This window comes from Mastomys coucha, unplaced genomic scaffold (genome assembly GCF_008632895.1).
Source record: "Mastomys coucha isolate ucsf_1 unplaced genomic scaffold, UCSF_Mcou_1 pScaffold6, whole genome shotgun sequence".
In the NCBI taxonomy this organism is placed as follows: Eukaryota; Metazoa; Chordata; class Mammalia; order Rodentia; family Muridae; genus Mastomys; species Mastomys coucha.
In genome coordinates this window covers 5,623,632-5,644,289 of record NW_022196912.1, presented here as the reverse complement: position 1 = coordinate 5,644,289, position 20,658 = coordinate 5,623,632, and the positions used below count along the sequence as shown (strand labels likewise).

At 46.2% G+C, this 20,658-nt stretch overlaps 1 non-coding gene and 2 pseudogenes across 1 annotated transcript; 1 reads left to right on the top strand and 2 right to left on the bottom strand.

Annotated features, from left to right (window-relative positions):
• Positions 1-34: 34 nt before the first annotated feature.
• LOC116080420 lies at positions 35-424 on the bottom strand (annotated as a pseudogene).
• An 8,765-nt stretch (positions 425-9,189) lies between these two features.
• LOC116080437 lies at positions 9,190-9,955 on the bottom strand (annotated as a pseudogene).
• Positions 9,956-10,435: 480 nt separating this feature from the next.
• Positions 10,436-10,497, top strand: LOC116081263. The gene has a single exon (XR_004114776.1). It is a non-coding gene; the product is annotated as a U7 small nuclear RNA (small nuclear RNA).
• The last annotated feature ends 10,161 nt before the right edge of the window (positions 10,498-20,658 follow it).

Here is a 20,658-nt window from a genome sequence, read left to right as displayed (position 1 = left end):
TTTTTTTTTTGAGAAAATGAGTCAAATTACCTGTTCATTTCTTGTATCTGAAGTACTTTTCTGTAACACCTTTGACCTGAGATTCTTTGCCACAGTCCCTGCACAATTACAACCAACCACTTTACAGAGTTTCACCTCTCACTCAGTTTTACAGAGGCTGACCCATTCCCCTAGTCTCTTAGTGTCATCCACCTTAATTAGGTTGACTTGGTGCTCAGTGCAAAGGGGTTCCATCATCTTGACATATGTAGGCTCATCACAGTTGGATGCAAACACACAGAGAAGGGGCTGCCAATTGTTAGAGATTTTGGCAGCTTTGAGGATTTCACGCTCAATGCCATTATGGATAAGGGTGGTTGTCTGTACTTCCTACAAAACAATATGAATGTCTATCCTACCTCTGGCAGATGCCTTCCTTGGCCATGGTGGTAGATTATGGGTAAAGACAAATCTTGAATGCAATCTCCTTATGACTTGGTGGTCTGGGGTGGGGTGGGTTGAGTGTGCTGAACATGGTGGTCTGAATAGAAACAGCCCCGGAAGTTCATATTTGAGCACTTGGTCATTAGGGGTAGCCTTGTGGGAGGAAGTGTGTCACTGGAGGTGAGCTGAGGGGTTTCAAATGATCGATCCAGGCCCTTGAATGCCTCTGTTTCTCTGCCTGCTCCCTGTACATCTGCCTGCAGAACTCTCCAGCACCATGTCTGCCTGCATGCCAACTTGCTCCCTGCCATGGTGATAATGGATTAAAGCTCTGAAATGGTAAGTGAGCCCCAATTAGATTCGTTCTTTCATAAGAGTAGTCATGGTTATAATGTCTATTCACAGCAATGGAACACTGAGACAGAAGATGGTACCAGGAGTGGGGTGTTGCTGTGATAGGCTTGACCATGCTTTTGTTTGGAGCAATGTGGAATGCTTTGGGGCTTTGGGACTTTGGTCTAGAAAAGTGGTTGGACACTTTGAGCAGGCCTTAATGGGTAATCCTAGGAGAATGGAACACAGTAGGGCTGAGGAAGATTTGAACTGTGGACCTGGCTCAAGAAGTTTCAGAGGGGAAGAATATTAGTATGTGGCCTAGAGACCTCTCTTGTGGATATTTTGGCAAAGAATGTGGCTGGGTTTTGCCTTAGTCTAAAAAACCAACATGTGGCTAAATTGAAGAGTTTTGGATTAATGGCTTTAGCAGAGGAGATTTTACTGCAGCATAGTATTTACTCTGTTGTGTGCTTATTGGTGATGGCTCTTATGCAGCTCTATAATGAAAAGGAGCAAGCCAAGCAAGGAAAATTCAAAATGTATAGTTTGAGAAGAAAGGGGAAACCAAGAAGTGTAATGAAGTTAAATCCTGTGCTCAGAGAGATAAACAGATTAAAGAAAAGCCTGGAGCTAAATGGAATAAAGGGGGTGCCCAACCTCAGGGCAAGATGCCAGCCCACTAAGTTCCTGATTTGTGAAATGGAATGAAAGAAAACCCCAGGGCCAGTGTTATGGCTCACACCTTTAACCCCAGCACTCAGGGGGCAGAAGCAAGGCAGATCTCTGAGTTTGAGGCCAGCCGCTTGATCTAACAAAGCAAGTTCCAGGACAGCCAAGCTTAAGCAGTGAAAACAGGAAGCTGGTAAAAGTGTATTTGAGCTAGGGGTCTTTATTCCCAGTCCCAGCTAGCAGCAGAATTAGGCAGGTTCAGCCATGTATTTCTGGCTTAAGAGTCAAGGATAAAAGAAAGGGTTGTAGAATCTCACTCTGTGGCTAAGAAAAGCTGCTGAGGCCAGCATGTGTCAGGGGGTCCCTTCATGAGGCCCCAAGGAAACCATTGTGTGAAGCTGTGAAGGTGAAGCCTGGATTGCCTTGGAGACCCCAAGATGGTGGAAATGCCGGCACTGTGGGATACCTGCGGAGGAGAGCTGCTCACTGGGAGTGGAACCAGCCCAAGAGAGAGAAGTGTGTTACAGTCAACAGAGCTGAAAGGACTTGGAGATCTGACATCAGACACGGAGATGCAGAGTTTAGAGATTGCCCAGCTGGTTTTCAGTCTTGCTTCGGTCCAGGGTTTCCTCCCTCTATTATCTTTCCTCCCTTTTGGAATGGTCATGTATATTCTGTGCCAGGATATATGTGTGTGTATGTGTGTGTATACACATATATGTTATATGTTAGAAGTATGTGATCTGCTTTCTTATTTTGATTTTATAGGGGGTTGTAGTCAAGGTATTGCCATGACTCTTCTAAGAGACTTTGAATTTTGGACTTTTAAACTGTGTTGGGATTGTTATAGACTCTGGGGACTTTTGCAAGTGGACTGAATACATTTTTGCATTATGATATGGCTACAAGCCTATGGAGTAGGAAGTGGGAATGTAGTGATTTGACTAGGAATGTCCCCCAGGGGCTCATTTGAATACTTGGTCATCTGGGAGTGGCACTACCTGACAGAGATTAGGAGATGTAGCCATGTTGGAGAAAGTGTGTTACTGGGGGTAGGCTGTGGGATTTCAAATGCTCAAGCCAGTCCCAGTGTCTCACTCTCTTCCTGCTGCCTATGAATGTGATAAGGAACTCTTGCTCTCCAGTGTCTGCCTGCGTGCTGCCATGCTGATAACGGACTAAACCTCTGAAACAGTAGGCAAGCCATAACTGGATCTTCACAGCAACAGAACACTGCCCAGGGCCATGGAGGTTTCTGGGCTCTTAGGAAGAAAGGCAAACTACATTCCAGGCTGAGAGGCCCCTCCCACTTTCATTTCTTCTTTCTACAGGAAAATCTTGGTAAATAAAGGCTGCACTCAGCCATGTGCGGTGATGCACACAGCGATCCCAGCACCCAGAGGAAGGCAGGAGAACCTCAAATTCAAGGCCAACCTGGGAGGTCTTGTATTAGAAAAAATAGCTGGGAGCCAAGCTTGCTGGTGTACACCTTTAGCCCCAACACTCTGGAGGCAGAGGCAGGAGGATCTCTGTGAGTTTTTAAGGCCAGAGAGAGCTCCAGGGACAGCGAGGATTTGGTAGAGAGACCCTGTCTCCAAACAAACAAACAAACAAACAAACAATGTAGTTGCCAGGGAAAGGGGGAGCTGGAGAGATGGCTCAGAGTTAAGAGCACGGGCTGTTCTTCCAGAGGTCCTGAGTTCAATTCCCAACAACCACATGCTAGCTCATAACCATCTATAACAGGATCTGGTGCCCTCTTCTGGATATGCAGGCCTACATGTAAACAGAGTATTGTACACAAAATAAATAAATAAATTTTAAAAAAAGAAGTAGTGTAGTTGTAGTTGATTAATCTGTTCTGCTCCCCAGTAGCAGTATGCACTCCTCACTACCACTCTAATGCTTTGGATTCTACCCACACACATACACATACACACAACTTTCTATTTTAATATGCCTTAATGGCTCAATGGCTTGGCCACTCCCAAACTTCCTCATTGATAATGCCTCCCCTCTGATACTCCTGAATTATTACTTACTAAAATCTATATCGTATCTTTACTACCTCAGACCCAGGCCTGCAGCCCTCCTGGGCCCCGATTCCTGACTCTTACATGCTGGCTATCCTTCTGTCTCTCCATCCTGCACTTCTCAGAACTGGACCTCCTTCCTCTCCCAGCAATGGCTTTTCCCTTTCTCCCTAGGTCCCTTGCCCAAGAATCCTAAAGTCCTGCCTCTGTCTTTCTGCCCAGCCATTGGCCACCAGCAACTTTATTTACCAACTAAAGCTGACTGGGGGTAGGGACCCTCAGCATCTTGCATGCAGACGTACAGGTTTCTGTGTGATTTTGGGAGCCAAATTAACAGAAATAGCTTTGGAACCAATCCACAAGGTAGTTCCAGTGGAGGACATTCCAAAACCACAACCACGGTCTCCCACCTTCTCTGCCAGGTCTGGGTTGACCTGGGGATGAAAGAGGAAATGGATAGCAGGAAGGCTCTGGAGCCTCCTGTGCTGCTCTGTGGCCACCTGATGGATGGTGACAGCCTGTTCTCTCTATATGGTCAGGTCTTCACCCAGCAGCTGGTCACCTCACCATGTAAAAAGGTGTGAAGTGTGTCAGGAATGACCAGAGCAGGGGATCTAAAGTCTGCTATTTCCATTTGTTTTGTTGTATTGGGAAGGGTGTGTTGTTCTGATGCAGGGACTCCTATGTGGCCTCTGCTGGCCTGGAACTTAGTTGGCTGGAACTGGATATGAAGAGAAAGAAACTGGATATCTAGAACTCACAAAGTTCTACCGACTTCTGCCTGCAGAGTGCAAGGATTCAGAGTATGAGCCACCATGCATGGCTTGGTTTGTATCCTAGCCTTGCCACTTTTAAGGCAAATTCATTCTTTAAACAATTTCATTGGCTTCTCTTAACTTCAGTTTCTTTATGAAGAGAGTAGAGGCAAGGAAGGTTTTACATGTGACTTGAAGATGAGTGCTGAAGATCATAGGAGGCAGCACAAGGCTGGGGATGTAGCTCAGTGGTAGAGCATTTGCCTAGCATGTACAATTCCTGTGTTCAATTCCCAACACTACACCAACACACATAGACACACACACAGAAACACACACACACAGAGACACACAAGAGAGAGAGAGAGAGAGAGAGAGAGAGAGAGAGAGAGAGAGAGAGAGCTCAGTGGTCCCTTGCTATCAACAAGAACAGCTTCAGCAACCACAGTGAGAAGAGAAAAGAAAAGAAGACACTGGAGAAGATTTTTACTAAAGTTACTTGTAGGTTTTTGTGCCACCATGATAGGTTTATTTAACTTAAAGTCTGGCTCTTAGCTCTCACTGTCTTTCTTGTACTTCTTGGGGTTTGCTTACAATGAGTTCCTGAAATTAGAGTAGTGTTACTACATTTGTATTTGGGGTCAGGGAGTGCCACAGCACAGGTTCAAAGGTCTGAGGACAGCTTTGGGGACTCAGTTCTCTCCTTCCACCACACAGGTCCTAGGCACAGAACTCAAGTTTCAGAACTGACAGCAGGCACCTTTGCCTGGTGAGGCACCTCAATTGACCATATATTTAAAAAAAAAAAAGAATTATCTTTTATTATTTTTAATTATGCATGCTTGTATGTGTTTATGTGTAGGTATGTGCATATAAATGTGGGTATCTGTGGAGGCAGAGGCATCAGGTTCCTCTGGAGCTAGAGTGTCAGATGGTTGTGAGCTCCCCAACATGGGTTCTGGGGACCTGAGTGCTGAGAACCAAACAAGGGTCCTCTGGAAGAGCAGCAAGCCACCTAAGCCACTAAGCCACCTCTCCAGGCCATGAATTTTTAAAAGTTGCCCTTTAAATTTTTATTTTGTTTTAAATTACACATATACGAGTATGTCTGTGTGTGGGCAGGTGGGCATGAGTACAAATACCCACAGAGGCCAGAAGAGGGCATCAGATCTGTAGGACTAGGCTTCTGATGATTGTGAACCTGACTGTGAATGTCCCAATGAGTGTGCTGAGATAAAACACGGGTCCGCTGTAAGCACAGCCCCTGCTCTTTGCTACTGAGCCATCTCTTCATGTGGTTTTGAGATGATTTCTCATATCACAGGCTAGCCTTGAACACTATGTAGCCAAGGATAATCTTAAACTCCTGATCCTTTTACCTCTAACTCCAAAATGCTTAGATAGCAAGTGTGTGCCACCAAGCCCTGTTTATGCCACCACACCAAGGGTCAAACCCAGAGCTTCTCCAACACCAGGCAAGCCCTATACAAACTGAGCTGCTTCCCTGGCCCTCCTCCCTTTCTAATTTTTAAACATTTAAATTATCTTTTCCTTTATTTTTATTTTATGTGTATAGGTATTTTGTCTGCATGTATTGCCTGCACACTTATGCATGCAGTGCCTGAAAGGGCATTGGAGTCCCTGGGATTGATGTTACAGACAGTTGTGAGGTGCCACGTTGGTTCTGGGAACTGAACCTGGGTCTTCTGGAAGAGCATCCCTGAAAGCAGTCAGCTTAGTGCCATTCCCCATGTTTTCACACACACACACACACACACTTTAGTGCCTGCATGGGGCTGCTCAGGGAGGCCAGGAGCACACATGCACTTTCACACACACACACACACTAACACACACCTCAGTGCCTGCATGGGGCTGCCCAGGGAGGCCAGAAACACATGTGCACTTTCACACACACACACACACACACACACACACACACACACACACACACCTCAGTGCCTGCATGGGGCTGCTCAGGGAGACCAGGAGCACACTCGCACTTTCACACTTCCATTAACAACACAGGTGCTGGAACCAGACTGTAAAGGCTTATTCCTGGTTGTGGGGCTTTCTAGCCATAGCTGGATCTTGGACGGATTGGTTATGCCTCTCCTGTCCTGTTTCCTTATTTATAACATGTGCATAACAACAAAGGCACAGGGGTGAGCACACAGAAGCCTCAGCTATGCCACTTATTTATTTGTCCTTCCAGCTCAGCTCATCCAGCGGAAGCCATCACTCCCTCTGTTTCTCCTTCACCACCTGTAAGGCCTGTCCACATCTGCCTTAAAGGCCAGAAAGCCATTGACTTCCCTGGGAAAGCCCCCAGAAGAGAGATGTATAGAGAGCTGTTCCTAGTCATCAGGAAGAAGAGGGATTCTTGTTGTTGTTGTTGTTGTCATTGTTGTTGCTGGGTGCTCTCCCACCTTGCCTTCAGCAACTCAGTGCCACTAGCTATATCATCAAATATTACAAACATGCTCTTTAAAAGGTCCCTGCCACCACAGACCACTGTCTCACCTTGTCTCTGTCCTTGTCTCTCTCTGTCTCTGTCTCTCTCATCTCATCCCCTCCCCCATCCAGCACATCTCTTGCATGAGGTCTGGTGTGTGTGTGATCTTTGTGGCATTCCTGGCTGTGATCAGCTAACATAAGTGCTTATGACTCCTTAGACTCTTCTGGTGCCTCTGCCCTCTCCCCTTGGGATGCGGGGAGGGTCTAGGCCAAACTGAAACCCTATCCCTCATCTCTGGTCTACCTGCAACAGACTCACCTTCCAGCTGTGCCAGGCTCTCTGCTGGCAGAACCAGGCGAGAGGGAGAGAACCCGATCCAACCGAGCCTCTCAGGGCTGAGCGGGATGGTGAGTATCGAGGCTCGGAGCTCCTGCCTCCAGAGAATTACCACCCCAAGGGAGTCTGTCAAAGCAGGAATTCATTTTAATGTATCAATCTTCTCTTTATAAAAGGCTGAGAGAGGAGGTGAAGTATTCTGCTTAGGTGAGATGATGGAGTGGGAGGGGAAAGTTGACAAAGGTTATGGGGTGACTGAAAGAGCCAACAAAGTTACTCTAAGTCAGCAGGAGCTAGGCAAAGGCAGGCTTAAGCAGGTTATGTTGAGTCACTCCAGTACAGAAGTGACTAAGACAGTTTACAAAACTTGAGCCAGGCTCGAGTTTGTTCTCAAGGCCCAAATCAGGGCCAAATAGGGCCCAAATATCCCCCTTTTGTTTTTGTAATGAGCAGGTTACATGGCTCCTGTCTTAGGTTGTCCCCCACATGGGGCTCTTACCTGTCTTTGGATACCATGTGTCACTCTGACTCAAGGGGCATGCTCCATGACCTGTCTTAGGTTGTCCCTACACGTCTGAGATCTTACCCGTCATTGGTCAAATGGAGAGCTGGGGAAGGTCACTCATATTCTGAGGGCCAATCGTATGTTGATCTTGGCTCTTGGGAAGCAAGCCTTTGATAATGAGCCTGGACCTGATGAAGCCTGATTGCCTCTATATGATGTTGGATGAATTGTGTATTAAGTAAACACGGGCCCACTGTGAGAGGGAGAAGGAGGAGGAAGGGACCAAGGAGGGGAAGTAGATAGGGCAGGAAGCCATGGAGGCCAGTCCACAATGAGTTGTCTTTAACTCTCTCCTCGCCATCTCTAAGGCTTCTTGGATCGTTGAATCCCACCCCCCCCCCATCAATCTTTTGCAGGCTCTTGACTGTCATTGACGGGGATCTTCATTCTTTTTTTCTTGATAAGTCTGTGAAGGAAACAAAAGGAGGACTCTCAGGGTTGGAAATTTCCCTGGAGTGATTATTATCATCATCCCCCTGTTGGGGCAAGTATTTTATGTCTCTGGCCAGTATCCAGATTAGTCTTTTCTCATTTTGGGGGAACACACAGCCAAATCCTCTTCTAGCTGTCAAGAGCAGGTCTGGCTCTAGTCAGTGGGTCTCTCCACCTGACCCAAATGAAGTTGTAGGAAACTGATGAAGACCAATGTTTTTGAAACGGGGACAGATGTGGGTTTAGAAAATTTTAAAATATTTATGGTAAATAGTGCCTTTCTCAATCTGTCATGTGGGGGTAGAGACTCCTCCTTTTGGTTTGTGGTAGGGAGAAAGGAGAGAGCAGGCCAAGTTGGGTGCCCACCCGCTAAGGTCCTGGATGGCGCTGGATGCCAGATCAGGAAGAGGGCAGCAAGCATCAGTGTCTCCTAGGTATCTGCTGCTGCCTCTCTGGCCAGGGGCTGTGCAGGTGTGGTTGCCTTAACCCCTTGGCCCTGCTCCCACTTCTTGCCACCTGCAGCCAGGACTGGAGCTGTGATCTACTTGCCCACACTGACTCTGAGTGACAGCCTATGCCCTGCTGCACTGAGGCAATGGGCAAGCGAGTGTTCAGGGGCAAGGCGAGAGTAATGGGGAGGACAAGGCATCAGAGACTCTGAACCTCTGAAAAGTTCAAAGTTTATGTATATCTCCCCAGGGAAGGTGATGAGAGGTGTGAGGTGAGGCAGGGCACCCATATGTTGAGACAGAGCAGGAGAGGGAAGAAAGGAGTAGCCAGGTACTTTCAAGGGCTGACCACTCCATCTCCCATCCCACAATGCTACGGGCTGGACACTGGACCTCGGGGGAAAAAAATGACTCAGTTGGGGTGCCCCAGCTGGTGCCCCCTGTTCCTCTGCTCCTCCAAGCTCCATCCCCATGGGGCAACTGGTGCCCAGAGCTCCACCCTTGCTCTAGCCATTGAATTCCAGCCTGGCCAGGCAGCACCGAGAAAGCCAGGGCTAGCACAGACCAGGTGGAGACTGGAGAGAGCCCTGGATAGCCAACACTCAGCCTATTCCTACTGTGGCTGCCGCTTCTACCCACAGTACAGAGCCCTGGAGACCAGCTCCAAACCACTTGTGAAGTGGGTGCGTCACTAGATGCACGTGGCTGGCTGGAGGACCAGGCTGCTGCCCCATCATCCAGTGGCCTGGGTTCCCTGACAGCCAGTGCCTCCAGCTCTACCAGCTCCCTGGCAGGTGCCACACCGCTCATCCAAATCAAGGCACATCTCGCCCCGCCCAAACAAGGACTGGATGGCCTCCACGATGGAGAAGGTGTGCCAGCCGCCACGCCCTAGGTCCACCCTCTTCTCCAAATTCCACCTGCCACCGTGACCCTGGTCCTGGAAGCACACCTTGACCCGCACCTTCCCCCAGTTGCCCGCCTCCAGGGCACATGGAGCAGCCTCAGGCACAGCCACAGGCTGGCCTGCACCACAAACAGGTTCTGGTTGCCCTAGCCAGAGACGAAGCAGCACAGGCAGACCCGGGAGGAGGCAAGGCGACCCGTCCCTGCAAAGCTGACAATCCAGGAGACATACTCCCAGCCCTCGGTGCCCGGGCTGGCCTGGCCATCAAGGTGCGGGATCTCCACGTGGCTGTCCCCACGCACATGAGCAAGGCAGTGACCAAGCGGCCCGGGGACAGCATGCATGATGCTGGGGAGGCCCCACAACTGCAGGCGGCTCAAGGCGTGTCTCTTCACCGCCTCCAGGAAGTCACCGTCCACCCGGTAGAGCTCCTCCAGCAGCTTGAAGCCGCCACTGCACGAGCCACCCAGAGCTCTGGGTGGTGGGCAGACGATGGGGGTGTGGGGAAGCCACAGTCCTCGGGTCCCAATCAGCCGGCCACCAGGAGCAGAAGGCAGGCAGCCTCCAACAGCCGACAGGGCAGCCTGTCCATAGTGTGCCGCTAGCGACGAGGGTGAGGCAAAGCGAGCTCAGGGCTGCGCTCCGGGCGCCCCGCCCTGCCCCCAACACCTTATAACTCCAGCCTGTCCACCCCAGTGGCACCCAGAGCTAGTCACCTGGCCCATGTGTTTTCCCTGTATGCAGGCCCCAGCACGAGCCGCTGGGCCCTGGGACTGCACTGCAGCTCCCCCTTCGCCCTTCAGATCCCACAGGCTCAGAGGATACAGTTGGTAGTATCTGGGACGCCCCTCCCCTAAAAGAGAGCAAGGAGCCAAGCTAGGAGGAGAGAGAGGACGACCCAAAACGCCGTTTCCAGAGAGGCTGGGACTCCGTGGCACAAGGCTCTCTCCCCAACCGCCCACCCCTGGGGGAGATCAGCTAAACTGGCACCCGGCTGCAGCTCCCCATCCAGCCCAGCAAGAGGGGCTGGGAACCAAACTCTTATATTTTTGGTTATGAGCCTAGCCTTTAACAGCTGAGCAGCTCATTTAGAATTTGTCTAGCAGGTTTTCTGACTTTAGTCGGAAAACCCATCCTTAGGCAACCTGGTGGTTCCCCGCTTCCCGGAGGTCACTTCAGCACCATATTGATGTGGAACTTAGTGCAGACACCCAGCAAAGCACACTACAGCCTGGACTCAAGCGATCCTATCCTCCTGTCTCAGCCTTCAGAGTAGCTGGGACTACAGGCATGGGCCACCACACCCCACTTTGCTAAAAGAACCAAAGAAGGAGGCGGTATCAAAAGCAGGACCCCACTGGAGGACCAGGGGGAACTGCTTCAGGGATCAAGTAGGAGATATAGGGACTCAGAAAGGGGGTTTAGATTCGGAAAAGTACTGCCCCATAATTTATGGGGGTACACTCACTAGCAGACCTATTGACCTGTCAGGGAACTTCCGGCAGGAGGGGGGATATCTCCTCACATGGGGCACCAATTCTGCCGGGCTCTCTGCCGGTCCAGCCGAGCCTCTCAGGGCTTAGCGGGATGGTGAGTGTCGCAGCTTGGATCTCCTGCCTCGGAGAATAACCACCCCGAGCCGGTGTCGAAGCAGGAACTCATTTTAATGTATCAATCTTCTCTTTATAAAGGGTTGAGAGAGGAGGTAGAGTTTTCTACTGAGGTGAGATGACGTAGGGGGAGAGGAAAGTTGATGAAGGGTATGGGGTGACTGACAGAGCCAACAAAGTTACTCTATGTCAGCAGGAGCTAGGCAAAGGCAGGCTTAAGCAGGTCATGCTGAGTTACTCTTGTACGGTAAGGAAGCGACTGAGACAATTTACAAAACTCGAGCCAGGCTCGGGTTTGCTCTCAAGGCCCAAACCAGGGCCAAGGAGGGCCCAACACAGCTGGTCCCTCGATCCATCACCAGAAATTCGTGAATAACCCCTGTGTTGGGATCAGGAACTGGCTTTACAATTGCAGGTCATCTCCTTTTCCTACCAATCAAACTAGAGGTTTCCTTCCTGGAACAAACTGGCAACTTGACTTTACTCACATGCCCACTGTCAAATGTGCCAAGTAGCTTCTGGTCTTGTGACACCTTCTCTGGGTGGGTGGAGATACTTCTCACAACTAACACAAGGGCTCAGACAGTCTCTGATCTCCTCTGAGAGATCATCCTCCCTCCTACACCTGTTTGGTGTCCCAGCCTCCCTCCATTCAGACAATGGCCCTGAATTTACTTCCCATATTTCTCAAATTCTATCTAAAGCCCCTGGCGTTTTCACACTCCCTACCACCCTCAGTCTTCAGGTAAAGTAGAAAGAACTAACCACTCTTTAAAAACCACTCTTCACCTTGATTGGGTAAAACTACCTCTGGCTCTTTTCAGGCTATGAGCTCTCCCCAAGCGACCTCTCCTCATTTCACCCTTTGAACTCATGTATGGACATTCGGTCTTAAGTCCTGTTCTTTCACCTAAATGCTCTCCCCTCCCTGCCTTGTCCCCAATCCCAGAAAATGAGACTCCACTCCAGCAGCTGCGCTCAACCCCAGTGGATTAGCCATGGGCTTCTCATCCTCCTCTCCTCCCCACCCCCGCTACATTTCCATCCAGGGCAGCCCTTACATCCGGAGATTTGAGGTTCAAGAAACCCCCACTCATAACAAACAGTCTTTACAAACATGGTCAGGAAACTGCTCCATAGCTGGATGCCAAGAACCAGTCCAAATTTCTGTCATCCCTGTATCTGTTATCCTATCTAAATACTATGATCTCTTTTCTTGCTTTCTCTTTGACCAGACAAAAGATTATTGTAGAAAATGGCCAGAATAATACGGGGGCAGCCCATATTGGTCTTGCCAGGTACATATGCTAGGATCACGGACCAATCACTTCTTCTATCAATAACACAAGACACTCTTTTTCTACATAAAGACCTGTGGAATCCCAGGTGGGAGACAGGTGTTGTTGGTAAACTGTACCGAAAAATCAACCTGGGTACCCAGTAAGTACCATCCATATCCAGAGAAAATATGTCTCAATTGACCAACCCCTGGATATCAGAAAAGCAGGAGAGATAATCAGACACTCCTCCGAGGTCCTTACCTCTTTGACATCACCCCCTCATAAATGGCACTAACTTGTCATTTTGCCTTTTGCTTCAGACCTTGACCTCAGTGTACCAACTCCTTAATGTCAACCGACCTGGTCACTTAAAAGATTGCTGGCTATGTGTACCTCCTGGAACTAGCTCACAATTGTCACTTACAGCATCTCCAGAGATAATGCCAAGTAGTCTTACCTCACCTTTTGTGAGCTGCCATGACTCTGATGCTGCCATGACTCCATACCTTTTCTCTGTCCCATTTTTCAGTTGTTTTAAGGCCTCTGGGACACGTTCTGTAGGAATACTAAATTCCCTAGACTGCAATAGAACCACAACCCTTGATACCTCATCTCTACCACAGTGCCCTACAGTCCAAAACACTGGAGCTGTCCAGCAGCCATGGAGAACTGGGTACCTGAGAGGGAGGCTGGAAATGAAAAAGGACAGGCAGGCGAGAGGATGAAGCCAAGACAAAGGTTTCTGATCAAGACTCAAAGTTTAATATTCCCCACTGTGTTTATATAGGGACAGCCCACAGACCCATCCTTTGTTTCAGTTGGATTATGTTGTTTTTGTTTCAGTTGAATTATGTTGTTTTTGTTTCAGTTGAATTATGTTGCTTTTGTTTCAGTTAGATTATGTTGCTTTTGTTCCAGCTGGATTATGTTGCAAAGCAAGCTCAGCGGACAGTCTGCTCCTGTAGGAAATTGCAGGTGCAGCAAGGTGAAAGACTCTACCCTAGGTCAGCTAGGTCGGTGTAAGACCAACTGTGGCAAACACTTAAGGTCTATTTAGCCTGCTCAGGGCTTAGGGAAGGGCACAATTCCCCGTTTTTTGTTTTTTAAAGATGAACTGGACAGGGGCACAAGATTTACTTGTTTTCCCTGATCCCGTCTAAGTGATAGAGTGGCTAGGCAGCCCTGCCTGCCTTAGGTAGGTGTCTATATTGCTCCTTCTTACCTGTCATGGAGGACAAACATAGCTTTTGGTGTATGTCTTTGTCTTAGGTCAATAGGAGCTCAAGAACACTCTCACCTGTCCCTAACTACGGGTCTTCAAAAGCACACGCGTTCCCATTCAGACCAAAGCCACAAAGGACATATGAATATGCACTCAATGCATTTCTTCATAGTGATGAATAACTGCCATGGTGAACAACTGAGCTTGCTGAAAGCGATCCTGTGTGAAGGCAACCAATCTGTTTAAGATACAAGGTCCAAAAGATAAAAGCAACAAGGTTAAAGTTGTCTTCGGAAATGTCCTAGGTATTCAATTCAGCTGCTAATTGGCAAAGTTCAAACACAAAGTCTGGCCACCAGGTATATGAGGGGTGGCTTTAAGAATTGATAGTTTGCTCTCCAGTAAGAGTGAAGACTACACTCCAGGTTAACTCAGCTGGCTGGTAGGGATTGTGAGCCATCTTCATCATGGGTATCATAATCATTAGAAGGCTCAGGATCTGTGTCCATGTGACAAACCAATCTTTCAGGCAGCCATCGGGCTCCATTTTCTTTTTTTGTGAAAATTAAAAATTTTTAAAATAAAAAGAACATGATTTAAATAATGTGGTTTACAGGGGTATAATTCTCCCTTTTTGTTTTTTTAATGAAGATATTGTTTTAAAGGGCCACAATACCTTGTATTTGAGAATTATAAAGAATCCCAGTAGTATGGGTAATATTAAATTGTCTACAAAACATCTCAAATGCTTGACTGCAATAGCCAGTTCCATTGTGTGTTTTAATCTGATTTGGAACACCAAGCATAGAAAAACAATGCAGGCAATGACTATTGGATTTTTAGTTGCTTCTCCTGCTAAAGCAGTTACAACTAGAGAGCCTAAAAAAGTATCAATAGTCACATGTGCATATTTTAATTTTCTAAAATCAGAAATATGAGTAACAACCATTTGCAATAACTGATTAGGTATAAGTCCTCAAAGATCAACACCATTATGTGAGACAGGTAGAAATTGAGGACACTGAGAACAAGTCTTTACAATTTGACTTGCACATTCTCTAGAAATACCAAATTATGGTTTCAAGCGATTACTATTTTGATGGTATAAAGAATGAGATGGTATGGCCAATTGTTCCTGTGTAAGGCCTATAATCTGCCTAGGATACAAATCTGCTGTGGCATTGCCCTAAGGGGTCTTGTCCAGGGAGTCAAGGATGAGCTCTTAAATGTCCAAAGACAGTCCTTTAAAGGAACAGTACTTTCTCTTACCTTGAGTTGTATTTGCATAAATAATTGTAAAATTTGAGAATTAGCAGTGTCTAAAAAAGGAACAATTTCAAGCAATTGCAAACCATGAGCTATATATTGGCTATCAGTATACAAATCAAAAGTTTGATTTTTCAACATCTTTAAAACATTGGCTACAGCATGAAATTCAATTATTTGTGCTGAAGTGGAGGGAAACTCAAGAGAATAAGCATGTGATCTAATTACATATGTTTCTCTTCCATAGATGGCCTGTTTATAAATATAGTAGATGCATTCTTTTTTGTTTGTTTTTTGTTTTTTGAGACAGAGTTTCTCTGTATAGGCCTGGCTGTCCTGGAGCTCACTCTGTAGACCAGGCTAGCCTCGAACTCAGAAATCCACCTGCCTCTGCCTCCCAAGTGCTGGGATTAAAGGCATGTGCCACCACTGCCTGGCGGTGTAGATGCATTCTTTATGAGATGCATGCATAAATTTACAGGACATAAAAAACATGCATAGAGGTAAATTGTAACAACATGTTTTTTGGATAATGATTATCAATTTTGCCTAAAAAGTTTGCCATGCAATAGGCCAAATATCAATATTCTGCAATAACCAATTTAATTGCTATTTGAAATAAGGAATAAATGTTTCATCAGGTTCTTAAGACATTCTTTCCAAAATAGTTTCATGACTCTATCCTACAATTCTGTATTAACACAGCAACAGCTTCATAACAGAGTGTTAAAACTTTACTTGGAGATGAAGAAAAATGAATCCACTTTAATAATCCCTTTTGCCAAAGAACTTCTGTGGGCACATGAGTAGCAATAACATAAACAGCCAACAATTGATCTATATATAATATATCTGTGTTGGCTAATGCTTCCACTACTTTCTGCAAAACTATTTATTCCTCACCAGTTAATTTGCATATGCCTTGAGAATAACAAACATAGGCTTAAATCCTCCTATGGTAAGCTTAAGGTGAGGTCTTAGCCAATTAACCTCTCCTAGAAGCTTTTGAAAATAATTTGAAGTAAATCATCTTTTCTTTCTTGAATTTTCTGTGTCACATTTTTTTCGTTTTTAGGATATAAGTGAGGGCCAAATATTGAAAAATATATGCCTTTGAATCTTTTCTGGAACAACAACGACTCCAAAATTTTAAAGCCCATTGTATAAGAGCAAAGGCTTGTAGTAAAACTCCTTCAGAGAGATCAGCTAATAAAATATCCTCCATATAATGAATAATATACACTGAAAGATTGAAAGTCCTAACCTCTTGTATTGAAGCAGAAACTATTTTTTTTAACATAACGTAAGGCTTTTCGCCATTCCTTGAGGCAAAACTTCCCAATGATATCGCTTCATGGGCTCTTTGAAATTACAAGCTCACTAAAAGCAAACCCTTTACAATCAATCATCAGGATGCAAAGGAACAGTATAAAAACAATCTTCCACATCCATAATAATTCTAAATGCATTCCTGGAATGGCAGCTGGAGCAGGCCAACCAGCTTACAATGCTGCTACAAGTTCCTAGCTTCATTAACCTTTCATAAATCTTAAGTTTGAACTTTGTTTCAGGTAACACCTGGATAGATTTGTAATCCTTTTATAACTATGCTGCTTTAGCTTAGAAGTAATCCCCAGGTCCCTGGAGCCAAGGGACCCAAAACTTCCTTAGGCAGGGTATCCAAGACAAAAGGAGTGCCAAAAACTTCCTTAGGCAAGGTTTCCAAGGCAAAAGGGAATGCCATCCAAGTTTCCAATGAGGCTGCTCTGAGCTTTGCATTAATTCACACATAAATATTTCTTAATCTGAGCCTATTTTCTGAGACCTGGCCCTAACAGGTCTCCTTTCCAATCTTGGTTTAAATTTGCTTCTACTACTATATTCAATAAAACTTGTGTAAAGGGCCCATACTGGCCACAGCTCTTTTTAACTTTTATTACTCTAGCAATCATCTTAATTACAAATATAGTTGAATTGAAAATCATGAGCCTGTGATCAAACTGCAAACTGCCACCAATGGAACACTGGCAGTTTAACTATAATTTTCAAGTTTTTCTTGTAATACCAGAGCACAACTACAACTTTGGAAAGCAAAATTCAACATCCAACAAACAATCCAGTCTCTCCAAAACCAACACCAAGTGCATGACCCCATGCTGCAAAAGTTTGGCTGCCACTTTTTGCACATGATAGTGCAGCCTCCAATACCTCAAAGAGACACTGCCCTAAATCCTGGTCTGATTTCTAGGATAAGAAATGCATAAAATATTATCCCAATTTAGAAGTATCTTTAGAGACCTGTTTTCCTGGATTGACTCATGCCATGTGTTGTTTAAAATGACTCCAACACTGAGTTACCAGTTTTAATCTTTCTTATTATCAATGTTGCAATTTTTTAATCATACCCAATAACTTATAAGCCAATACTCTATAGCCAAGATGTGCAGAACATATTTATACCTTTAAAACCAGTCAGAAACAAAAAACAAAGTGGCTACACACATCTTATATATTTAGACCAAACAAAATTGTCTTGCTTTTTCTAGCTGTAATTTGAAGAAAAAAAAAAACACCTTGTCACTTGCTGAACACAATAATCACAACTGTAGAAAATTTTCTAGGAGAAATCAGCCATCAGCTTCCTTACCATAGACCTTGAGAAGCTGCTGGCCCCTTTAAAAACAGCTTTTCTCCAGCTGGGCTTGACTCCCAGCTACAGTGCAACCTATCAGTTTCTACTGGGCAAATTGTGACTGCCTTCTAAACAAGGTAAACTGAATCAAGGGGTGGACAGCCAGCAGATAAAGTTTTAGCCATTTTTTCTTTTGAACATGAAACACAGAACAACAATCATTCAATCAACGAAACAAAAACAGACATAAATTGACCCACATGGACAGATTGGTACACCAAGGACAGACAATCGGCAGAGAAGGAAGAGAATGTGATGTCCCAAAGGGACCCAGATATCCTAACCTGTGGGGAGCCGTGAAGCTGGACAGGCATTCGCCATGGCAAGATGGCGCCTACTTCCATTGTCGAGTAAACAACTGTTTGCGCATGTGCGTAGAGTGAAAAGACACCACGTCACGGCCCAGTCTGGGGCATTACGAAGGGTAATGAGCGGACAGCCAATCATGGGCAGACACGCCACGCTGTGGGCAGACACGCCTGCACTGTGGTGTATATAAGCAGTGCGGATTTTGGGCTCGATCTCTTTTCCCTCTGGGAGAGGGCAGTAAACGTCGTTGCAGAAGGAACCTAGTGTGTCCGCGTGTCTTCATCCCGGCTAGATGACTGCGTGGGCTACACTAACCAAAACTGAGATATCTCCAGTAGGAGCCAGAGACGAAGCAGGATGTCTGCCGATTTCTTCCTGTCCCTAGGAGAGCTCCGAATAGCTTATATCTATTTGCCTTCTCTTTTGCTAACTCGTCCCAGATAGGGGACAACTGCTTTTCTGAAACCTATTGTTTCTCTCTCCCTCCCTCTCCCTCTCTCCCTCTCTCTCTCTCTCTCTCTCTCTCTCTCTCTCTCTCTCTCTCTCTCTCTCTCTCTCTCTCTCTCTCGCTCTCTCGCTCTCTCTTTCTCTCTCTCTCTCTCACGTCATTTGAATATCTACCATTCCTACTTCTGGGAACCACGCACAACATAAATTTACTTGAGCTAAGAGTTTTTCGAACATTTTTTTTTGTTTTGATTTTTGGGTTTCTCTCTCTCTCTCTCTCTCTCTCTCTCTCTCTCTCTCTCTCTCTCTCTCTCTCTCTCTCTCTCTCTCTCTCTCTCTCTCTCGCTTTTCTTTAAACCCCACTCCTCTCACCTGATGCAGCTCTTGGCTGCGGACAAATGCTGGTCCCAATGTGCTGTCACCCTTAGGTGAACTCGGGTGTTGGGTCAACACTGACTCAACCTAGCCTGTATCCTCTTTGCACCTCCTACAACAACAACCTCCAAAATATAAAATTTATGACTAGCGCTAGTATTAATGCTGTTTGCTGTTTACCACCATGCAGGATATTGTAACTTCTTTCCTATTCTGTGGAGTTCCACCAAGATAGCGTTTCTCAGCTGGTTCCCCTCCCCCCTCCCAGCCCCTACTCCCTTTCTCGATCCCCTCGTTCGGGTGCTGCCTATAGCTGTCCAGCAGCCATGGAGAACTGGGTGCCTGAAAGGGAGGCTGGAAATGAAAAAGGACGGGTGGGAGAGAGAAGGATAAAGCTAAGATAAAGATTTCTGATCAAGACTCAAAGTTTAATATTCAACACTGTTTATATAGGGACAACCCACAGACCCATCCTTTGTTCCAGCTGGATTATGTTGCAAAGTAAGCTCAGCGGACAGTCTGCTCCTGTAGGAAATTGCAGGTGCACCAAGATGGAAGATTCCACCTAGGTGGGCTAGGTCTGGGAAGACCAACTGTGGCAAACACTTAAGGTCTATTTAGCCTGCTCAAGGCTGGGAAGGACACAAAACATGTTAATTCTTTGTGGCACTCAGGTATATCATTGCCTACCGGCCAGCTGGTTAGGAGTTCTCACGTTGGTACTCCTTTTTTCTGAACTGGAAGTAATCCAGGGAAATGAGACCCTGCCAATCCCAGTTGTAGGTATGATAGATGTCCAACATAAGGGGGCAGTTCAGGTCGCACCGCTCCTGGTCGCTGTGGGAACAGCCATAGGTATGGTACTGGAACTGCAGGGATAACAACTTCCATGACCCAATATGATAAAGTTCACTTCTGAGCTTAGCACCAGTGTAAGGAGCAGGTCTTTAGCAAGACCCACTCCATTTTGTAATAGGTAGAACAAAATATTTGTGCAGTGAGACTTGCTGTGATAAACAAGTTGTTTGCCCAGAGTCTTATCTAAGAATGCAGAAGTATATTAGTGAAGTAAATATTTGTGCAGAAAAACATACCAAAAGAAGTAAATATTTGGCCGGGAGGTGGTGGCACATGCCTTTAATCCCAGCACTTGGGAGGCAGAGGCAGGTGGATCTCTGAGTTTGAGGCCAGCCTGATCTACAGAGTGAGTTCCAGGACAGCCAGGGCTATACAGAGAAACCCTGTCTCAAAAAACAAAAAACAAAAAACAAAAAACAAAAAAAAAAAAAAAAAAAAAAAAAAAAAAAAAAAAAAAAAAAAAAAAAAAAAAAAAAAAAAAAAAAAAAAAAAAAAAAAAAAAGAAGAAGAAGAAGAAGAAGAAGTAAATATTTGGACTTAAAAACAAGTAGACCTGATAACCATACGCGAATGGTTATCAGCCCAACATGTCAATCATGACATCAAATCAGGCTCAAAAGAGGAGACCTCAGATGCCGAAGCACCCTCCGCTCTCGGTAGCCATGGCTGCTTGACGTGATCCTCCTGAGCACTCAAGACTCTGACCACACCAACTCGTCAGAAACCACCAGAGGCTACTGACCACTCGAGACTTCGTGGCCCAGCACCGCTTCGTGGTCAAGCACCAGAAACCACCAGAGGCTACTGACCACTCGAGACTTCGTGGTCAAGCACCACTTCGTGGTCAACCAAAAGTGAAACCAGCCGAGCTAGAGAGTCACTCACTCTTTGGCCTGACTCATTCCTGTCATCGCAGCCCTCAAGACCACCGGCACCCAGAGGCTACTGATCAGGTCATATACCGCAATATGCAGTAGAGTGAAATGTTTAGCTATTATATTGTTAGAGCCTTCATTATCTTTGCTCTAATAGCATATTGTATGCTGTGTATAGTTGTGTTGGAGTTTGACATAAAGCATTCAAAACCTAATCGGTGTATTGAGTCCTCTCTTACCGCTCCTGAGGTAGCTCTTAAGGCGGGATCCAGTGTATGAGCGCCTGAGTGGAGGTGTGCTGCCGCCACACTCCCCTGAAAGGAACATCAGGCCACTGCTCGCGACATCCGGTTTTCAAGAG